This window comes from Corvus kubaryi, unplaced genomic scaffold, assembly GCF_017639235.1.
Source record: "Corvus kubaryi isolate FWS band 111438036 unplaced genomic scaffold, C.kubaryi_AGA036_p1.0 37394, whole genome shotgun sequence".
Taxonomy (NCBI): Eukaryota; Metazoa; Chordata; class Aves; order Passeriformes; family Corvidae; genus Corvus; species Corvus kubaryi.
In genome coordinates, this window is record NW_024581133.1 from 13,549,779 (window position 1) to 13,567,764 (window position 17,986).

Genomic DNA, 17,986 nt, shown 5'->3' on the forward strand with positions numbered 1-17,986 from the left:
TTTTTTATCTCAGCAGCTGCCCATCCTTACGGGTGATAAAGGCCCCATTTAAAGAAGGTATTTCTGCAGGAATAGAATCAGTAGTTTCAAATATCTGAGTAATTCTGTCCACCTGGGTTGGACACATGCTCAGATGTCATCCTGACTTGGTTTGTCATAATAAATTTACCTGCCAGCAAATTTGAGTGTGCTAACTGCGGACAGGGACTATGCTCATGGAAGAAGTTCTTGACAAGCTGCAGCAGGATTTGGAAGGTCATGAACAATCAATTAAAGCAGCTGAATTTGAGTACCGCTGAAAACCAAATAATTTATACTGAATGAGATGACTACGTAGTGTGGTTTGGAAGAGCACTGAATGAAATTTGTTGGTGCCTTTATGAGGATGTATTCAATGTGAAGATATAATGATGGCCATGGCTCCTGCATCTAAGTGGTTATTTAAGCATCTATCCAATAAGCATGGCTGCACCTGATACTCTTTTTTCAGAGGTGAATGGAAATAGCTGCTCTAACAGCTGACTGTCTCTTTCTATGCCCGTGAATACCATTGTTTAAATGTGAGAGGAGTGTTGAAGCTGGAGAAACGATCTGTCTTGCACTTAGCAGGAACCCATGTTAGAAGGGCCACCACTGACTCATGGCAAGGTCTTAAATTCATGTCCACTGGATATCGAAATCTGGGAATGGACCATTTTTCCTCATTCAAATTCACATCTCAGTAAGCATGCTGCAATCACATAAAAATTCCAGATGTTGAGAGTGATTAGAAACAGTCGGAAGAGACTTTTGTTATGCCAGATTTGTGAAAACTTACGCTACTGAGCTGAGACAGAAAGTAACTAAGATCATGAGGTTGCATAAAGCAATGAGTATCAGTACCAATGTTTTCATTGCTGTCCTATTGAATAAGAAAAGAGCATACAATAAAAAAGATCAGATATTAAAACAGGGTTTTACAAGTATCTCTTTCCCTCATCCAGGTAGCTAAATGCAACAGGACATTAATCTGATGGGATTAAAAATATGACTAAATAGTTAAATGAATTACAATATCATCTTCTTATGTTCACTAGGTCAAGTAACTTTATTTTTCAGAAAAATTCTTGATTATTAGTTGGGAATGGAAAGTGCTGCATACTTTGGGTATACATCATCTTTTTAATTAAAAAAGAAGTTCTAGAAAATATTTTTTTTCATTCTGAAGTTACTCTCCTTAATTAATCCTAAAATTGCCTCTGAAAATCCTTGAACACATGGATTTAGACCCTAGAATTTAAAGTTCTGTTTCTGTAAGAGATGCTACTTATGCCCTTCTTTTGACATCAGAGGATGAACGTGGAAGATGTTGCTTTTGTTGGCATTGTTACTGCTCACAGCTCTATGAAGAAGTTATATTTCCGAGTAAAGTTTGAGATGTGTCATTAATGATAAACATGCACATCTATGCTCTAACAAGATCTTCTAAATGAAGGGTCACCCCATAGTTTGTATAGTTTCACAGGTATGCAGCTGGAATACAAGAGAAAGTAGAGGAAGGATTCGTCTTTCTCACAGTTTGAGTCTGCCAAAAGCTGGCAGACTGAGAAAAGAAACTTGTGCATCTGGACAAGCCATATCAGAACAGAGAAGTGCTGAACTGACCTGAAAACAAGCAAAATCTGTGAAACAGATCTGATCTTTTGAAGAGCCAGTGCAGAGCAGCAGAAATGACAGAGCAGAGGGGCCATACTGAAAACTGACTGCATCATCAGCACTCATGGCAATGGGAAAACTCTTTGGATTGACAACAAATAAGCTGATCAGGCAAAATACACTCAGCTGCTTCACAGGTCCACATGCAAACTTGGAGGAAGCTGAAATGCACAGCAGAGCCAGCTGGCTGTTCCCGAGAGTGGGCCCACTGCCAGGCAGCTGTGACAGGGGGAGCCAGACTCGGTAGCTACCCCCTGATGACCTGGGCTACCCTGGGATTGACTAATACTTATTTATTAGGAAGGGAGAAGCTGACTACACTTCATGAAAATAGCCATTGATTTTGTTAGTTATTATTTAAAGATCTCTATACAGCCCATGTCCCACAGTCTGAGTTTGCATTACAAAATAATGAAGAGCAGAAGAACATCTCCGTAAAAGCACAAGAAAAGGTTTAATTCACTTTTTCCCCAGAGGGAAGTTAGAAATGAAACTCTAAGCAAGAGCTTTGAGACATTGCTATCTTGCCAAGAAGAACTGTAGATATTGAAACTGAACCTCTTCGCTGCCAATTCAGAAATTTAAGTTTTGATCCTCTGCTATGTTTTTTTTTTAATTTTCTAATGTGATTGATTGTTTATTTTCTAAATATTTAATGCCTCCATTAGTTCTCTAGTTTCACATGTGGAAAAGTGTATGCCTGGATGTGGCTGGATAAGGACACGTTTCAAAGACAGGGTAACCCTGATCACAGAAGGAGGCTGTCAAAGCCACTGCATAAGCGCAGGTCAGCACATTTGCAAACCGAGATATTTGTCTTTCTTCAAGAATTAGGGGTATCCCTTCAGTGAAGTACTAGAAGATGCATAAGTGCAAACACTGCCAGCTGCCCCTGCTATTGCAACAAAACAAAACAAATATTTTCACTGTACCTCAAAAAGGAAACATCACTGACACCCCCTACCACTCTTGTGTTTTGCTATAGGGTATGAAAATACAGGCAACCACAATGTATGTATGAGGATGCCATCCCTTCTCACCTTCGTGGATTTCAGAGAGGAAAAAATGAGTGTTTCCATATATTGTTTTTTCACTCCAGAAAAAAGAATGAAAATAATTTTCTGCACCCAGTGTCTGCACCTGGGGCCTAAATGAAGGGAAGTAGGTAAATAGTTCCAAGTAATTAATGTAATGACTCAGAGGGGCCACAGAAGGAAAGGGGAGTTTCTCCAGTTTAAATGTTTGCATTCATGCATTGCCTAAAGGAAAACAAACTGTCTGTCTTCTGGTTTGCATTTTCCCAATGAAAGCTTCCATTTGTCTTATTGTCATTCCAACATGTGCATCATTTACAGCTTTCACTGCTCGAAATATGCAAGTACTGTACAATGCAAGTTTTTTTCTTCCTGAGCTTTTAAGATTTTCTAGAATTGTAGAATGTGCTGTAAAAAGTGAACCAGTAAAGGCAGACTCAATGTAGAATGTGATGGGTATTTTTTGTAAGTGGCTACAGCTTACAGGTACTGTGATATTTGCTGTATAGTGGAGTCTCCAACCCAGAATGAAATGCATTGGTCTTTTCACACTTCAGGAAAAGAGAATCCACTACAGGAATGACTAAAGTTGGTAAGTTACATCCAGACTGGCCATTATAAAGAAAAGATGATGGGTCTTTAATTCCATCTGTTTCTGATATTCTGGTCCTTTAATGTGAGCTGCAGAGGTGTGAAAATCCACAAAGTACATTCCTGAACTCTCTCCTAGAGTTAAAAATTTATGCCAACTTTTTCTTACAAAATGGGAGGAAAAGTATTATCTGTTTTATCTAATAGCTCAGTGAAGAGAGGAGGGGGTCTGTGTTCGAGTCTTGACTCTGAGCATACAAGATCTGCATTTCTAACTTTCCATTTGAAGAACCTCAGCGTAAGGGATGTTTAGGGGAAACACTTCTCCTAGGGAAGTGCAAACACTGCCCACCAGAAATACTGTGATGGAAAGAGAACTAAGCATGACTATTTGTCTTAATAGTTTGTGTACTTAAGGTTGAAAGAGGCCTAGGTTTTGTTTGGTCAAATCGCTACTTAAGCCTGAGGAAGGAGAGCTCTATGAGACAAAATCCTTGTCTCTGGCCAATCATTGCGTTCCCCTATTACATGACTTGCAACAGAAATATTTTCTACTATCAGACCTCAGGCAGCACCATTTCTTCTGTTGAAGAGACTTGCCTGATGTGTGGGGACAGTAAATTTTTTCCAGCTCTCACAAAGAGAGATTTTCATTTGACTATGGCAAGCCTGCAGTCACAGTCCTAGGTAATGTCAAGTCCCCTTTGTATGACCGAGGGACATGCTCTAACCTGCAAGTTGCTAGTGATGAATTTGATGTGGAAGATGGAGATTGGAACAGGTTAAGTCCATCTCAACAGAAGCCAGCAAACAGCTATTAAGCTTGGTCTATGCTTGCAAGGTTTCCTAATGTAGTGGTCTTGGCAAAGTCTCCCTAGAATAGATGCTGCTGAAATTGGCCAAAAAATGCTCAGAGGGCTTCCCCAGGCAAAACAAGCTACACTGACTTGTATGCACTGAACTGGGCCTACAGTAGAGCTGCTGTAAAAGTGAATAGTCACAGCCTTTGTGACACTGAATCTCAAGGGAGTGATAACTGGTGAAGTCTGAGAAAATAGACTGAGTTCGCATCTAAGAGTACCTTCTCAGGGTAAGTATATAAATGCAGTGTAAGAAGCAGAGTAGCTGTTGTTAAGAAAAGTTTGAACTGGGAAAACCCTGCTTCTGTAGTATCTGTTTCGTCTCCCGTCAGTATAATGACCTCCTAGGACAACGGGCTGTTCTGCTGTTGCAGTGCAGTTCCGGCAGAGGTTTTTGACAGCCCGGTCAGTCAAGGATCACACCTCCCCAAATCCTGGACTCAGAGCAGGGCTGGCACAAGTCCGTAGACTCATCTTGGTCTCACAGTAAAGGTCTTGACCTAGGGAATGTTAGTCCTCCTTACACTGCTTTAAAATGGGCAGTTCTGATTTTTAAAACAAAATTCTTATCTTTCTGAAGTTTATAGACTTCACTCTCACTGGAAAGAAACAACATTTCTTAAGCACACAGGACTAACTCAACTGTTTATTGGCTGTACTGAGGGGAACATAAAATTTTATATTTTAAAAAAATATTGTATTGTTGAGAGAAGAGTATAGCAGGATATATTTTGGTTCAGTCTATTGTATCTAGGATTTTTTTTTCACTTGCTAATTCAATTTAAAAAGTATAAGAAAACAGATAGCTTGGGAGTGTGGTAAGGCAATCAATAAAACTACAGACAAACTAAAGTAAAATAAAGTTAAATCCCTCCCAACAGAATACCAGATAGCACAATGTGGAAGCATCAACTTCATGTAACTAAAGATATTTCTTAAAATATTTAAACGGCTTATTTGGGCCAATAAGCTCTTATTCAACTCTCAATGGCCTTGCAACTAAAAATACACTCTATTTAGTATTTATTTCAACTTGTTTTAGAGCACATCAATAGTTTTCTCAGAAGATACTATCACTGTTTGGCAGAAACATACTTGCAAAAATAAACTAAATCCAGAAAAGTTTCCAGGGATGTTTTTGGATGCAAATGTGGATAGTGACTCTTGCCCACATCAAAAATAAAACACACTAGCTCTACAATGTTCTTTGCTAAATATAAACATCCTAACATTGATAAGCTTTACAGAAAAAGAAACTGATTGCCATATATTATTACCATCTCCAGTATTTTAAGAGCACCCTCTACAGTCACAAAACACTAACGAGGAAGAGTTGTTCCTCCTAAAGAAAACAGTATTAACTGAAAACTGGAGTAGCAGTTTAGTTCATCAGCATATTGTCAGATCTATATGAACATATCTCTCCTGGTAAAAATGAGCAGACTTTGCATTAGTGCCAAAGAGAATATATTGCATCACCAAAGCCTCCATATTTGAGAATTTAAAATACCTTATATATTCTGTACTGACTCATAATTAGGCTGTATGCTTCCTCTCTTAAACTAATGGATGGCTGTGGGATCTGAAATGGAAACACATAAAATACAGTTTGTTATTTTCAAAGGAAAGTGAGGAACAAACCATGGTAAAGGTCAGGATGAACTAGTTCCCCTGAGTTCATTTGATTTGTTTGTTCAATTCTTTCATAAGCGTTGTGAAAATTGAGTACTTAGTTCATATGTGGAACTTAAAAATTTCAAAAAAATTTAATTGTCCATGAAATGCTTATTATACACATGTACATTCTAACGTTGAAAACTCCAGTCCTCTAAAACCTGTCTTAGTTGTCTTTCCGTGTTTTGCCTAGATTCACAAGATACAGTTAAAGTCTCCAATGCATCAGTAGCTAAGTTACTGCAGGTGAATAAGGAGTGATTTTCTTTCAAGGAGAAGGTTTAGTATCTCTAAGTCGATTCTTAAAGTAATTGGACATTACTAAAATGCTTACATCTCTTCGAAAATATTGCTTCACGAAACTGTTTAAATGGTTTCCTCATCCAATTAAGAAAAGTGGCTGGAAATAAAAACAAACGTAAAAATCTCAAAGATGATCCTTTTCCCCGGTCTTTTATTTTCAAGCTACTCGGGAATGTGTCAAAGCACCAAACTGTTACAATTACCAAGGCCACCAGGTGGTGCTATTACCCCACAGCACAAAAGGACCGTGGCCATTCCCCCCAAACTCAGCAGGAGAAAGGGCTTGGATCGGGTACTGCTTTAGGCTTTCACAAACGTTTCCTTATCTTTGTCCAAAACTAAAAAAAAAACCCACCCCAAACCGTAATGACTAAGACATCCATGCATGCCTATAAGAAAAAAAAGAGTTAATTTTTACTTGGGATAGTGATGCTTAGGTTTAGACCCAGGTAATTTAACGTTTCACCTCTGTACTGAAATAAATAAGAGCTACATGCATAAAGAGCATAAAAGCCATTTCATTTACTACATTACTATTTCTGTGATAAATTAATCAATATTTACATCTGCAATGACTGAAACAATATACCCTTTAAGCTTTCTTCAAATAAATACATTGATAATGCCAACAAATTACTAACTTTATGTATTTGTGGAAACAGAGGCTCAGACTATGCTACTCTTAAAAAATAATTTCCTGCAGCCTGGACACAGCTAAATCCCAGCAGCCCGGCTTGGCCAAGGAGAGCTGCACAGACCACAGCTGAGCAGGTAACAACTACAATGGTTTCTGGAAGCTTAATGTAGGTGCATTTGGTAGTACTTAGGCTTTTTACAGGCTCCTGGAAAAACACTTTTTTCATTGCTAGGATTAGTGAAATAAGAGTAGTGGGAGCAAGGCTGTGTCACTAAGGTGAAGGAAAAAATATTGCTTTAGCCAAAAGTTGTTCAAGGAGAAGAATGGGAGATCAGAAAGCCTCATTGTGGCTAGATGCTGAATAGTGTCCAAAATCTTCAACTTAAAATTCATATCAGTATTAATTACTTAATTACTTGATTGTGTATTTTTTCTTAAATGAATATTGAAACTATCATATTATTTGTGATCAAACTTTGTGTTGCATGTGTTTTCCCCTCAGCAGCTTTTAAAGTCAATGGTACCTTCATCTCACTCTTGATTTCTATGTGCATAAGTAAGGTTAATAATTGTACAGTCTTACATTCAACATGAAGAGTATTTGTAAACTTGAGCTAACCAAAATGAAATTAAATTCTATAGAAGACAAGTTACAATTTAAATCTTCATCTCCTAAGTTTTTCCTTACCATGCATTAGCTAATATAAAGCATTTTCCAGTGTTGAAGTGATCTGAAAATATTAAACTCTTGGTTTACAATTTAATCTTTTTATACCTTTTATTTAATAAGTCTTATTCTCCTGCAATGTAAATATGTTCTTGAATATATGGCTAGGCCTAATGGCTAGGATTATTCAGGCTGTTTTAGAGCACACTGTGTGCTAGGGTTAGAGGTAAAGAGAACCCCGTGCTCTGGGTTCTGTCAGCAGTACTTTGTTTGACAGCTGTACGTGAGAGAATAGAGAAATGGGAGAAATGTAAAAGATGGGCTACCCCCAAACAAAAAGAGGGAGGGGGGGAAGAAGGAGGGAAGAGACAGAGAAGAGGAAGAAAGAGGAGAGAGAGAAGGTCCTCTGTGAAAAGGGGGGGGGGGTGTGTGTGTGCAGAATATAAGAAAGGTGGAAAATGAAAGACCACCTTTTTTGGTTAGTTGTCTTTTGAGGAAAAACCAGAGATCATACATTAAAAAGCATCTGATAAGAGTGTACAATTACATTTCTTCAAATACCTCATCTCCTTCTCTGAAAGTAAAGACCTGAATTTTTAAGATTGTTTCTTGAAATAAGAAATAAATTATAATAAGAAGTAAGATAAAAATGTCTATTTAGTAGCTTATTGAATACAGTAGTAAGAACGGTAACTGTTATTTCTTAAGCAACAGACATCTAATCTTTGATAATAAAGAAAATTTCCAACATATATTGTAAAAAACAAGTCAGAAGCAGTGCTTCAATGGAATTATATACCAGACTTTTTTTCTCCCCTACTTTCTACTGTGATTATTGGATTAGATCCTTTCCTGAAAAGGAAATCAGGGACTATAACAAATTGCCAAAACTCAGTTAAATATGTAGTGGAAGAGCAGAGAGAGAGAGGTGCATCCTGCTAGGAGCCAAGCACAGCTCTAATACACCAGCCTTTCAACACAGTGGGACTCACTGCACAAGCAGAAACGAATGCAGGAGTACTGCTCAGTTCCCGAGGTGTGCTGGAGTAGCCAGCAGCTGGAATTAATCTACAGCACAGGCTGCTAGGGCATTACTGTTTGTTTTTGCTTTAGCTGCAAACTCCACTTTGTATCGTGTTTCACAACTGCCTGATAATACACTGCCTGAACAGAGGGACATCAATCATTGTGTCGAGCCAGTTTTGTAAACAAGGACCAAAACCTTCACTTAAAAGCAAGGAAAAGAAAAATAGGTGGATGAGGGGTGGGAAAGGAAATGGCAGCCTGCACAGAGAAGATATTCTGTATATGACCTAAGTCTGTCCTCAGTGCAATTTTAGCTTATTGCTGGGTTTGTATACATTCCTTCAAAAAATTCTTACCTCACTGGATAACCTTGTACTTTTGCAGTTTTCCAGCTGGACTATGGCTCTTACTGAACAATTCATGTTTGCAGCATTAGTATAATCAAGTACTTGTAAAACTCATGTTTAGCATATGCCAAAGATATGTAAGAAACTGTTTGACAAAATGTTTGACTTAAACTACAGTTTTAATGAAGTATTAAAGGTTCAAAGGTTCAAAATAAACTTTCCTTGAAGGCTCAAGAAGTGTTGGATGGAGCTTTGAGGAAGCATAGGACAGAGCTTGTGAAAATCCGGTCAAAACTCTTCGGTGTGGATGCTCACAGCCAATACAAGTAATTTAGCAATTGTGCTTGTCCCACCTTTTTCTTTTTTTTCACCCCCCCATCTTTGATACAAAAAAAATAAATGAAAGAAAGAAAAATGCCTTGGCATATTTTTCTGAAACTCAGCACAGAACAAGAGAACAGTTTTCTGAGCTGTTTAATGCTGAGCATGACAGATAGCAACTGAATTGTCTCCTGAGCTGTTACCTGAGAGGTATATAATGAAAAAAAAATTAATTATAGACTATAGAGTAATGACCAGAAGTCATAATAGCCTGGTTGTTCTAGCAAGAAATTAATCTTATGTTTTTTCCTTTTTCTGATTTGCTTCTAAATGCAATGGAAATGTATTATTGTACAGCATCATTGATTAATACTGTTTTCATTAACCTCTAACAACAATGTGAAAATTATAGGTGTATACACCTCTTTAATGAAGCATTTTGTTTTCTATTAAGTGCAATTCTTTCACGTTACAAAACTACAATATGAGGCTGAACAAACTGTCAGCAAGTTTCTTAATACTCTAATTGTAATAAAATACAGCCTTTACAAATGTCTGTATAATATCTGTGAATTCAACTGAAACGTTGTCACGTAATTCATGTAACTGAGGGGAAAAAAAAGTTCAATTACTTTCTTTTCTATTCACTGTTTCCCAGTTTTTTCAGTTGGGGTGAGGGGATAAACTTCGTGTGCTTTCTTAAAAACTACAGGGAAAGGAGCTAAGCAAATGATATGCATCTTTTACCTAAACAGTTCCAAGATTATGGGGTTATGTGGAAAAAATGCATATGAAAAGCAAATGTTAAATGGTAAAGTATGTAGAAGATCAAGATGGCAGCACAAATTTGGGCTGTTCTGTCTCATAAACACTTTGTTGTTAATACTAATGGCAGAAAAGTCCATATATCTATGACTTTCCTCTCAATAACCATTGTGAGGGAGAACCAACTTAATGCTTTATGTAGACATGAAACAGAAGTCCACAACAGAAGTCTTTATAGATCTTGTCACACCAAGTACTTCCATCCTCTCAGCAAACAGTCAGTTGTCTGCAAACACCTCACTAGCTGCCTCTTTAGTTTATAATTGGTGCAATTCCTACACTTTACAGTTCTTTCTACTGATTAACCAGCAGTATAGTATTTTACCACAAGCAGTTCCTGTCAGACACTACTCTCTATCCTTGTTTTGCTTTTGACTGTTTCGTGAAGAATCAGTAGATCCTTTTGGAATACTGACTTGTAATACTACCAATATACATATTTTTTAAAAATTATTCCACTGCATTTAATTTTCTGGTGTGAATTTGTGAGAACTTTACCTTTTTTTTTTTCCCAACACAGAACCCAAAGCTGGATACAGTGTCCCAGCAGTGTTAATATTGATGTTGTATCTGGAACACTGCCTTTTCTAGTTGAATCTCTTCTGTTCATACATTCTAATTAAGAAAGGGCCATTCTCTACAGAAAATTAATACAATTATACAAGATTCCATATATATATACACAGTAGTGTTTGCTTATTGGGCTTGTTTTCACAGACGTGTAACAGGTATCAGAGCAGCTCTGATAGAAATTTGAGCAGTGACCTCCAGCACCGCTGGATTTGAAAAGAGGATGTGTTCCTATTCATGCTCCTCCTGTTGAACAACTTTGACATGGCTTTCATGACTCATATACTAAATTTTTCCTTCTCATGTTCACTGCCCAGCATTTTTCTATTGTAGACAAGGATGTATCACATTTTGCTGTGTTTTTTTCCCCCTGTAGATTCACTATAACCTTTCTTCTGACAATGATCCTTGGTTTATGTTGTTCAAACCTTGAGAAACTTGTAAGCATGGAAAAAACTGTCTGAGGCCCATTTCTTGTGACATGGTTGTAGACATTGGTTTTTGCGTTTTTTGGACGACACCTGTAAACCCCCAGTCTGTACCACCTACCTTTCCTTCACTGATGGATCAGGGAGAGAGACACGCCACAGTATGGCAGCAGTTCAGTTCCCACTCTACGTGTAGAATATTCTGGAATCACCGTGTTGTGATATTTCTAGTCTAGCTGAAGACAGTGTGGAAATCACCCAAAGTGCCCGAGGCACCAAGGTGTGCCCAGAGGTGCTTGTGACGCTGCTCTGGGAGCAGCACGGACACGCTGCCTCGTTTGAGCGTTGCAGCCCCGCTCTCCGTGCTTCCCTCACCTCCTCCTCACGCCCAAGGGCGCGCCCGCCCTGCCCCATCCTTGTGCCGCCTCAGCCCTTCCCGCCGACCGGGCGGCTCGCCAGCCGCCTCCACACGGCGAGGGAAAACAAACCCGACTGTCAGGCGGTCTCGAGCCGACACCACCCGGGCCCAGGGCTGGGTTTCTTCTTCAGAGGGTTGTTGTGGCCACCCCGTTCCGTCCCGGCGCGGTTGGCCGCAGCCCGAGCTGAGGAGGAGCAGGGCGCCTTCCCCTCTGTTTGCAGCTGTAGGTGTCTGTCGGGGGGCTCCGGGCGCGCCGCGCGCTCCCTCAGGGAGAGCAAAGGTCGCGGGCGCGCGGGCGGGAAAGCGGCGGAAAGCCTCGGGCTCACCTGCGGGAGCGCCCCCCGCCTGGCTCCTCCCCGGCCCGGCCGCGGCGCCCCCTCCCCCGCTGGAGGGGGCGGGCAGTGCGCGCTCGGCTCCGGCGGCGAGCTCGGCTGGTAGGGCGGCGGAGAGAGTGGCGCGGAGTTGGCGGGGATCCCCTGCGAGAATCGGCTCGGGACGGGTGAGGAGAGCGAAAACGGGCGGTCTGGGAGCTGAGGGGGGCACCGCGTTACCCATTTTTCCCTGCCGCGTTGGCTGGGGCCGGGTGGGCACAGGACTGTGGCGCGACCGGACAGAGCGCGCGGGCTCGGGGGACGTCGCCGTGCGCTGGAGCTCGCGGCTGTGGCGGTGGCTCCCGGCGCCGAGGCGCCCTGGGTCGCTGCTTTCCTCAGCTCCGTTAAACACGCGCCTTTCCAAAGGCCGAGGGCGCCGGGGCCTCCCGGGCGTGAGGAGAGACCACGGCGGCTCTCCCCGCACGACCGGCGGGTGACGCGCGGGGAACTGGCGGAGCGCCGACCGTGCCGGGGCAGCCCTTCCCCCGGGCGCTTCTCGGGGCTGCGCTGGCCAGCGGAGCGGGGCCGCCCCGGGGCGGGCGAACTCAGCGGCCGAGGGGAGAGGGAGCTGCCGGGAGAACAGACTGCGGTAAGATCGGATTCCGTCTTCGGAGTCCTTCTTCGTAGTCTCTGGGGCTGTCAGGAGCGGGGGTCTTCCCCGCGAGCGGGGCCGGCCGTGGCTGCCCCGGAGCTGCGGCTGCGGTGCCGCAGCTGGAGGTGCTGCTGCCGGCCTTGGGTTCCAGGTGGGCGGGCGGGGCCTGGAGCCCCCGCGGGGCGCCGAGACCGCCTGCTCGCACGCATTCCTCCGGGGATTCCTGGCATTCCTGGGCAGAGGGCACTCTTGACTTCTTCATCTCCCTTTTATTCCGGGAATTAGCGTATTTTTTGCGAAAGGGTGTGTCCGCATTGTGTGTGTTCTTTTTCATGGGAAAAGTTTAGAATGGCAGTTCTGCCATTTGTTCTTCTTCCAATTAACTTTGCATCTGATATAATTTATATCCTTCCAATTTGATGACAGCTTTATGGGGAGATCAGTGCTGCGATAAAACTTCTGTGGTGAGTTTGCATTAGATTTGCAGTTAACCGTTGTTGCAGCTTTTATCTTTCCTTTTTTTTTAGCATGCATACATTTTTAAAAAACTATTGCAGTGCAAGTCAAATGATTATCAAAATAGAAATAGTGGAGAACTCTTGTTCTATTTTTCTGAACATCTGCACTGTGTTTATCTTGTGTGGACTCCTAGAAGTGAGTTCTGTAGGTGAATTAGAAATCCCCATAGTGTATCCTGACTTGTATCCTTGACCATGGGAACACCCATGGGAACTTGATAGATTCAGTGTCTGACGCCTCTGCTGACAACTGTCATATGTCTCGTAGTTATGAATCTCTTTATAGAGCTGGTTTTAACACAACTTTAAGATTTCTATAAAAATATAATTAAAATGGCAAAACCAATCTACTGTTTACTTTTTAAGGGTGGTTTGTAAGAACTTGTTCGACTAGCAGTTACAATTTCTGCAAGTGTCATAGTCATTGAATTGTCTTGGGGTTTTTTCTCATGTTAGACCCAGGAGAAATTTGCTTATGCTCACATTGTGTTCTAAGCCAGATGTGGTTACTGATGATTAATGTAAAAGTGTAACAAGTTGCTATGATTTTTTTTTTTTTAAATAATTGGGAGTGTTAGTTTGAACTTCAGTCTTTGGAAAAAGATAATAAATTGAAATGAAAACTTTCATACATTATTGAAGCCTACGATTAACTGTGTAGTAAGCATTAAGTTTTAGAAGTTTGTTATGTTGTGGAAGGCAATTATACTGAGACAGCTGCACTTTTAAAATGGAAAACTGTAAAATAGGAAAACAATGCTTCTAATTTTTGTTAAAATTCTCTTAGGGTATTAAGATAATCTTTCACATAAGAGAAGATGATGGTTTTTAGCAGACAGTTTGTTGTTTAATATTAATGAGGTTTTTTTAAATTAATCTGAGATAAACAAAAATGCAGTGCTTCAAATGAAGTATCTTATAAAGGGACTGATATTTTTACATGTGTGTGTTTACAAGTTAGAGGTGTTTCTGAAATATGTCAATCATAGGAAAAGTGTTCGTAGTTGGTTTACATACACCTTGAATTGCCGCTAACATTAACTGTTTCTAAATGCCACCTAAATGCAAATACACACTACAAAGGTAACTAGTGTTGTGACAGTACTAAAAAGGCCTTATGTTGCTAACCCCTTGATTTCTGAGTTTGTGGTGATATTTGGAAGAGCCTGTCTACTCCAAGAGTGTATCATACAACTGTTTGGTGTTTTTTTGTTTTATTCTCATTATCTGATTTAGTTGCATTTTACTTTTAAATCTAATGAATCTAGACTGCTTAGGCTGCCTGAATTGCCTCTAAGCAAACCACCTTATTTTAATTTTTGTTAATTGCATTATTAGATCTCACTGTCATTACTAAAATGTCTGAGAACACACTTAGGTTCCCCTGGCAGGGTTTATATGGGAGATGTGGAATTTAATTCACTGTAGAAATAGTCTGTGGCATGTCGTGTATAAGGAATTTTACCTCAATAAAAGGATGACAAAGTTGAAGAAAAGAATTGGTGACAGTTCCTTCTTCTGGTCTACATTGTGTAATAGGAAGTTGATCTTTCTGAGGGTATTGGTGAAACTGGTTTGTCTGGGTTCTGCAGTGTCATCTGAAATGTGCCGGTGAAATGACATGACCCCAAACGTGGGTTTTTAAATCTTTTGTCATGGAGCAATGCAAGATGAACATATGTGCTATGAATTTATTCAGCCTGGATCATAGTGGGAAGGTTGTTATTTAAAAATAGCTACTGAAGTATTTTGAGGCCAAATAATTCTGCAGATGTAAAAATTTAAAACAAAAGTAGATCATCACAGATTCATTCTGTAGTCTGCTGTTTTACTATTTCTGCTTTTTGAAGTCATAGTGATGATGATGATGTCATTATTATTATAGCCTTTTGACTATGGAGGTAACCTGAAATCTGTATATTAATATCGAGCACATAAACACGGAACAATGTTCAGCCTATGGCAGTATCTACATATGTTGATGGAAAGGAACTGGCAAGAATCTGGTCGACATCACTGGTACTAATAGATTTCTGAGAAATGGCAACAAAAGCTAAAATAATGGGGCATTTCTTCCACTTCTGCACCCTCTCTATGCAACTCTGAATGGCAGCAGAAATGTTGTAGCTACCTACTGGCCATGTGTTCAGATAAAACAGGCTTAAGAAATTTGTATTTCTTTTATCTGTCCCACTTCTCCATCTTTTCTTAGGGGTAGGAGGAGGTTATCTTCTACCTGATCAGTTCAGTGATACCATTCAGAGGCAGGCTCTGCAAAGGATTAGATCCTTGCAATGTTGAGATTAACAAATGTTTTGAATGGCCAGGATGAGAAGAAGGTGTTAGAATTTCTCTGGTTTTGTTGCTAGGTCTCAACAAACTGTGTACAGAGGAAGGTGGTACAGACTTGATGCATCCTGAACTTAGGTTTGGTAATTCTGTTTTTAATGCATCTTGACTGTTGTGTTGGAAGGATATGCAAAAACACAACAAATAGGTTGGTTTTGCTATTTCTGTTCTTAATTGGCAGAAGAATGGAGAATCCACTCACCGAGAATGCTACGTTACCAGGTTATTGTATGAGGGAAGGTGTTTCACGTGCTTATGGAGTGTTTATGCCAGGCATGTTTATCTGGAAACATGAACGCATTTCAGAAACTGCTTTGACCTTGACTCTGAATGGTGTTAAATCAAAATGGTAGTATTTTTCAGTATAGCCAAGTATGAAAATTTAATCTTAAACTCACAAAAATTAACATGTTAAGAATGCATGTGCTAAAGATTTAGTGGCGTGGTAGTCATGGAGTTGCTGTTGTTTGGGATTAGAGCTCACTGTATTTGTTCTGATCTTGTACCATCTCTGCCAACAGACCTGGCAGCCTCATTGGAGGATTTTATTCAAAGGTAGGTTTATAACCTTTCATTTTATGTGAAATAAAGTGGATGACAAAATCCATAACCAGACGTTTTAAGTATATAGTTTCATTTTTCCAAGAATGCCTCTAAATTTTTAGCCAAATGAAATGTTTTGATTTCTGTTGGTCCATCTTTTGTATTTATGAGTTTCATTAATCAGGCTAACAGTATGAGATTTAAAATTAAGATTCTGTATTAGCTTTTCACATTCTTCTTGATTTTGGTAAAAATAGAGAGCGATGAGGAATAAATGTAATTGGAGAAATGTCTCAGAAAGCACTTAGACTGCAAAAAACCACCAGGGAGATTGGTAAGACTGGAAGATGCTTCAGTGATTACCACAGTGTCCTCTTTCTATGAGGGTCCCCAGGCAAGCCAGGAGTCATTACCACTCAGTAATGACTCTCAGTAGTCTGAGCATGACCATATTTTGACTCCAGGCATTTGCAGCAGTTTGTAATACTTTAGTTGCATGTGCATTGCACACACCTTTTAAAAGTAGCTAAAATGTGGATCTGGACACTAAATACAGTGTGAAAAGGAGATACATTGTCCAGGCTGCCCCTGCTTATTTTTTCATACCAACATGTGTTTATGTGTTTGTGTGTGTGTATACATAAACTCTCATACACACTTGCAGAAGCCTGAGAAGTAATTACCAGCCATTAGCAATGTTTTAACCCTATTTTAAATTCTATTGAAAGATACCTCTAAGACCTGTTGGAGTTTATTAGAATGGAAGATGTATTTAATGTACATAAAGATACACAAAAGGGGGTAGTTATTTGCATTCTATTTCAACATAAGCATAATGCAGAAGTAGGGTAAAATTTAAACTTTTATATAGAGATGGGGGAGTGTTTTCAGTGATGTAAATAAAGCTCAGAATATTTTGTAGGCCTTGTTGAAATTAGTTGGGGTATGCCTTCACACGTTTATTTGCACGTTATTAGCTGTTATATGCAGGGAGCAATGTTCAGCAGTAGCAGCCTTTATTTACAAGAACAATTGGCATCTAATGTTGCATTATAATTCCACAAACACTTCGAGCTTCATAAGGAAGCAGCCCTGCCTCTCTCATTTCCCCCAGTAATTATGCTATCCCAGTGTGAAGGTGAGAAGTGTGGCAGTGTATGGGAGCTGGTTAAGCCTGTGCTCGCAGAGCCCAGACCAGGTCACTTTGGCTGCACAGGCCTTATAAGCCCTTTTAAGTGATTCAGTCCAGCGCACTATGGAGCTTCTTTCCTCTGTGGGGTTTTCTAACCTCTCTCTTCTGTACTCAGCTTATGTCTCTCAGACAGAGTGTGATGATATCATCTTGTTCTCTGGTGGGGCCTGGGCTCAGGGCCTGCAGTTCTGACTGCATATTTAAATTTGAAAACGCATGGCTGAGTTAGTTGAAAGAAGCTAGATGGGTATGAAGCCAAGTATTTAAAGAATACAATGTAATTAAGACAAAGTTTAACAGTTGAAAAATGGGAGGCATAACTAGCTTGAATACACATGAAGCTGTGGCCTTACATTGGCTGTATAAATATGACTCCTACAGCCTATTTTACATGTAGCTTTTGTACTTAAATACTTGCATCTCCATAGAGATTAACTCTGCTCTGTGTCTATATAGGTGAGACATTGGTCTTCGCAAGCAGCTGTACTCATAGCTCATCATTAATTTTGTTCAGGAATAAGTTGTGCACATATAATCAAGGTTATGCAAGTTGCATCTGTCTGGTTGCTGTAAATGTAACTCATGTAGACAAGATTATAGTTTTTGGTGGGAATAAAGAGAAGAAGGCCCAGTGAAATGTCACATTTAAAGTGAAGGAAAAACGTTTGGAGTATAGGAACCTTTTATTATTTAATTATGCTAGATAATTTTATAAATAACTGTGTTCCTGAAGCACTTGTAAAACTTTTTAACAAAGGTTGCCCTAGCTGTGTCCCTTCCTTTGAGAAGGGCTTTCTAACAGACTTTTAACAAACCTGACATTTTTTGCTCAAGCCTCTAAAAATATGAACAGGATGCTCTCTTCTATTTAAACAATAATGATATCATTGGGATGTACTAAGATAATTTCCTTTGGAACAAAATACAGTTTCTAACACTGACAATTGGAGGAAAATGTAGTGAAACAACACATAATCTCTTGTGGAGTGAGTGTAATCATGTCAGATGTTTGGATGCAAACCAAC

General features: G+C 40.0%; 1 protein-coding gene across 7 annotated transcripts in view; it reads left to right on the forward strand.

The window, feature by feature from the left end:
* The first annotated feature begins 11,628 nt into the window (after positions 1 to 11,628).
* CGNL1 (cingulin like 1) overlaps positions 11,629 to 17,986 on the forward strand; it is a 55,569-nt gene continuing 49,211 nt past the window's right edge. For 5 of the 7 annotated variants that reach the window (XM_042039452.1, XM_042039451.1, XM_042039455.1 and 2 more), the window contains exon 1: positions 11,629 to 11,895. The gene's annotated coding sequence lies outside the window, so the exon portion shown is untranslated. Of the gene's footprint in view, positions 11,896 to 12,233; positions 12,357 to 12,785; positions 12,824 to 17,986 lie in introns of those variants that run through there. The other 2 variants (XM_042039453.1, XM_042039454.1) reach the window with 2 other exon arrangements.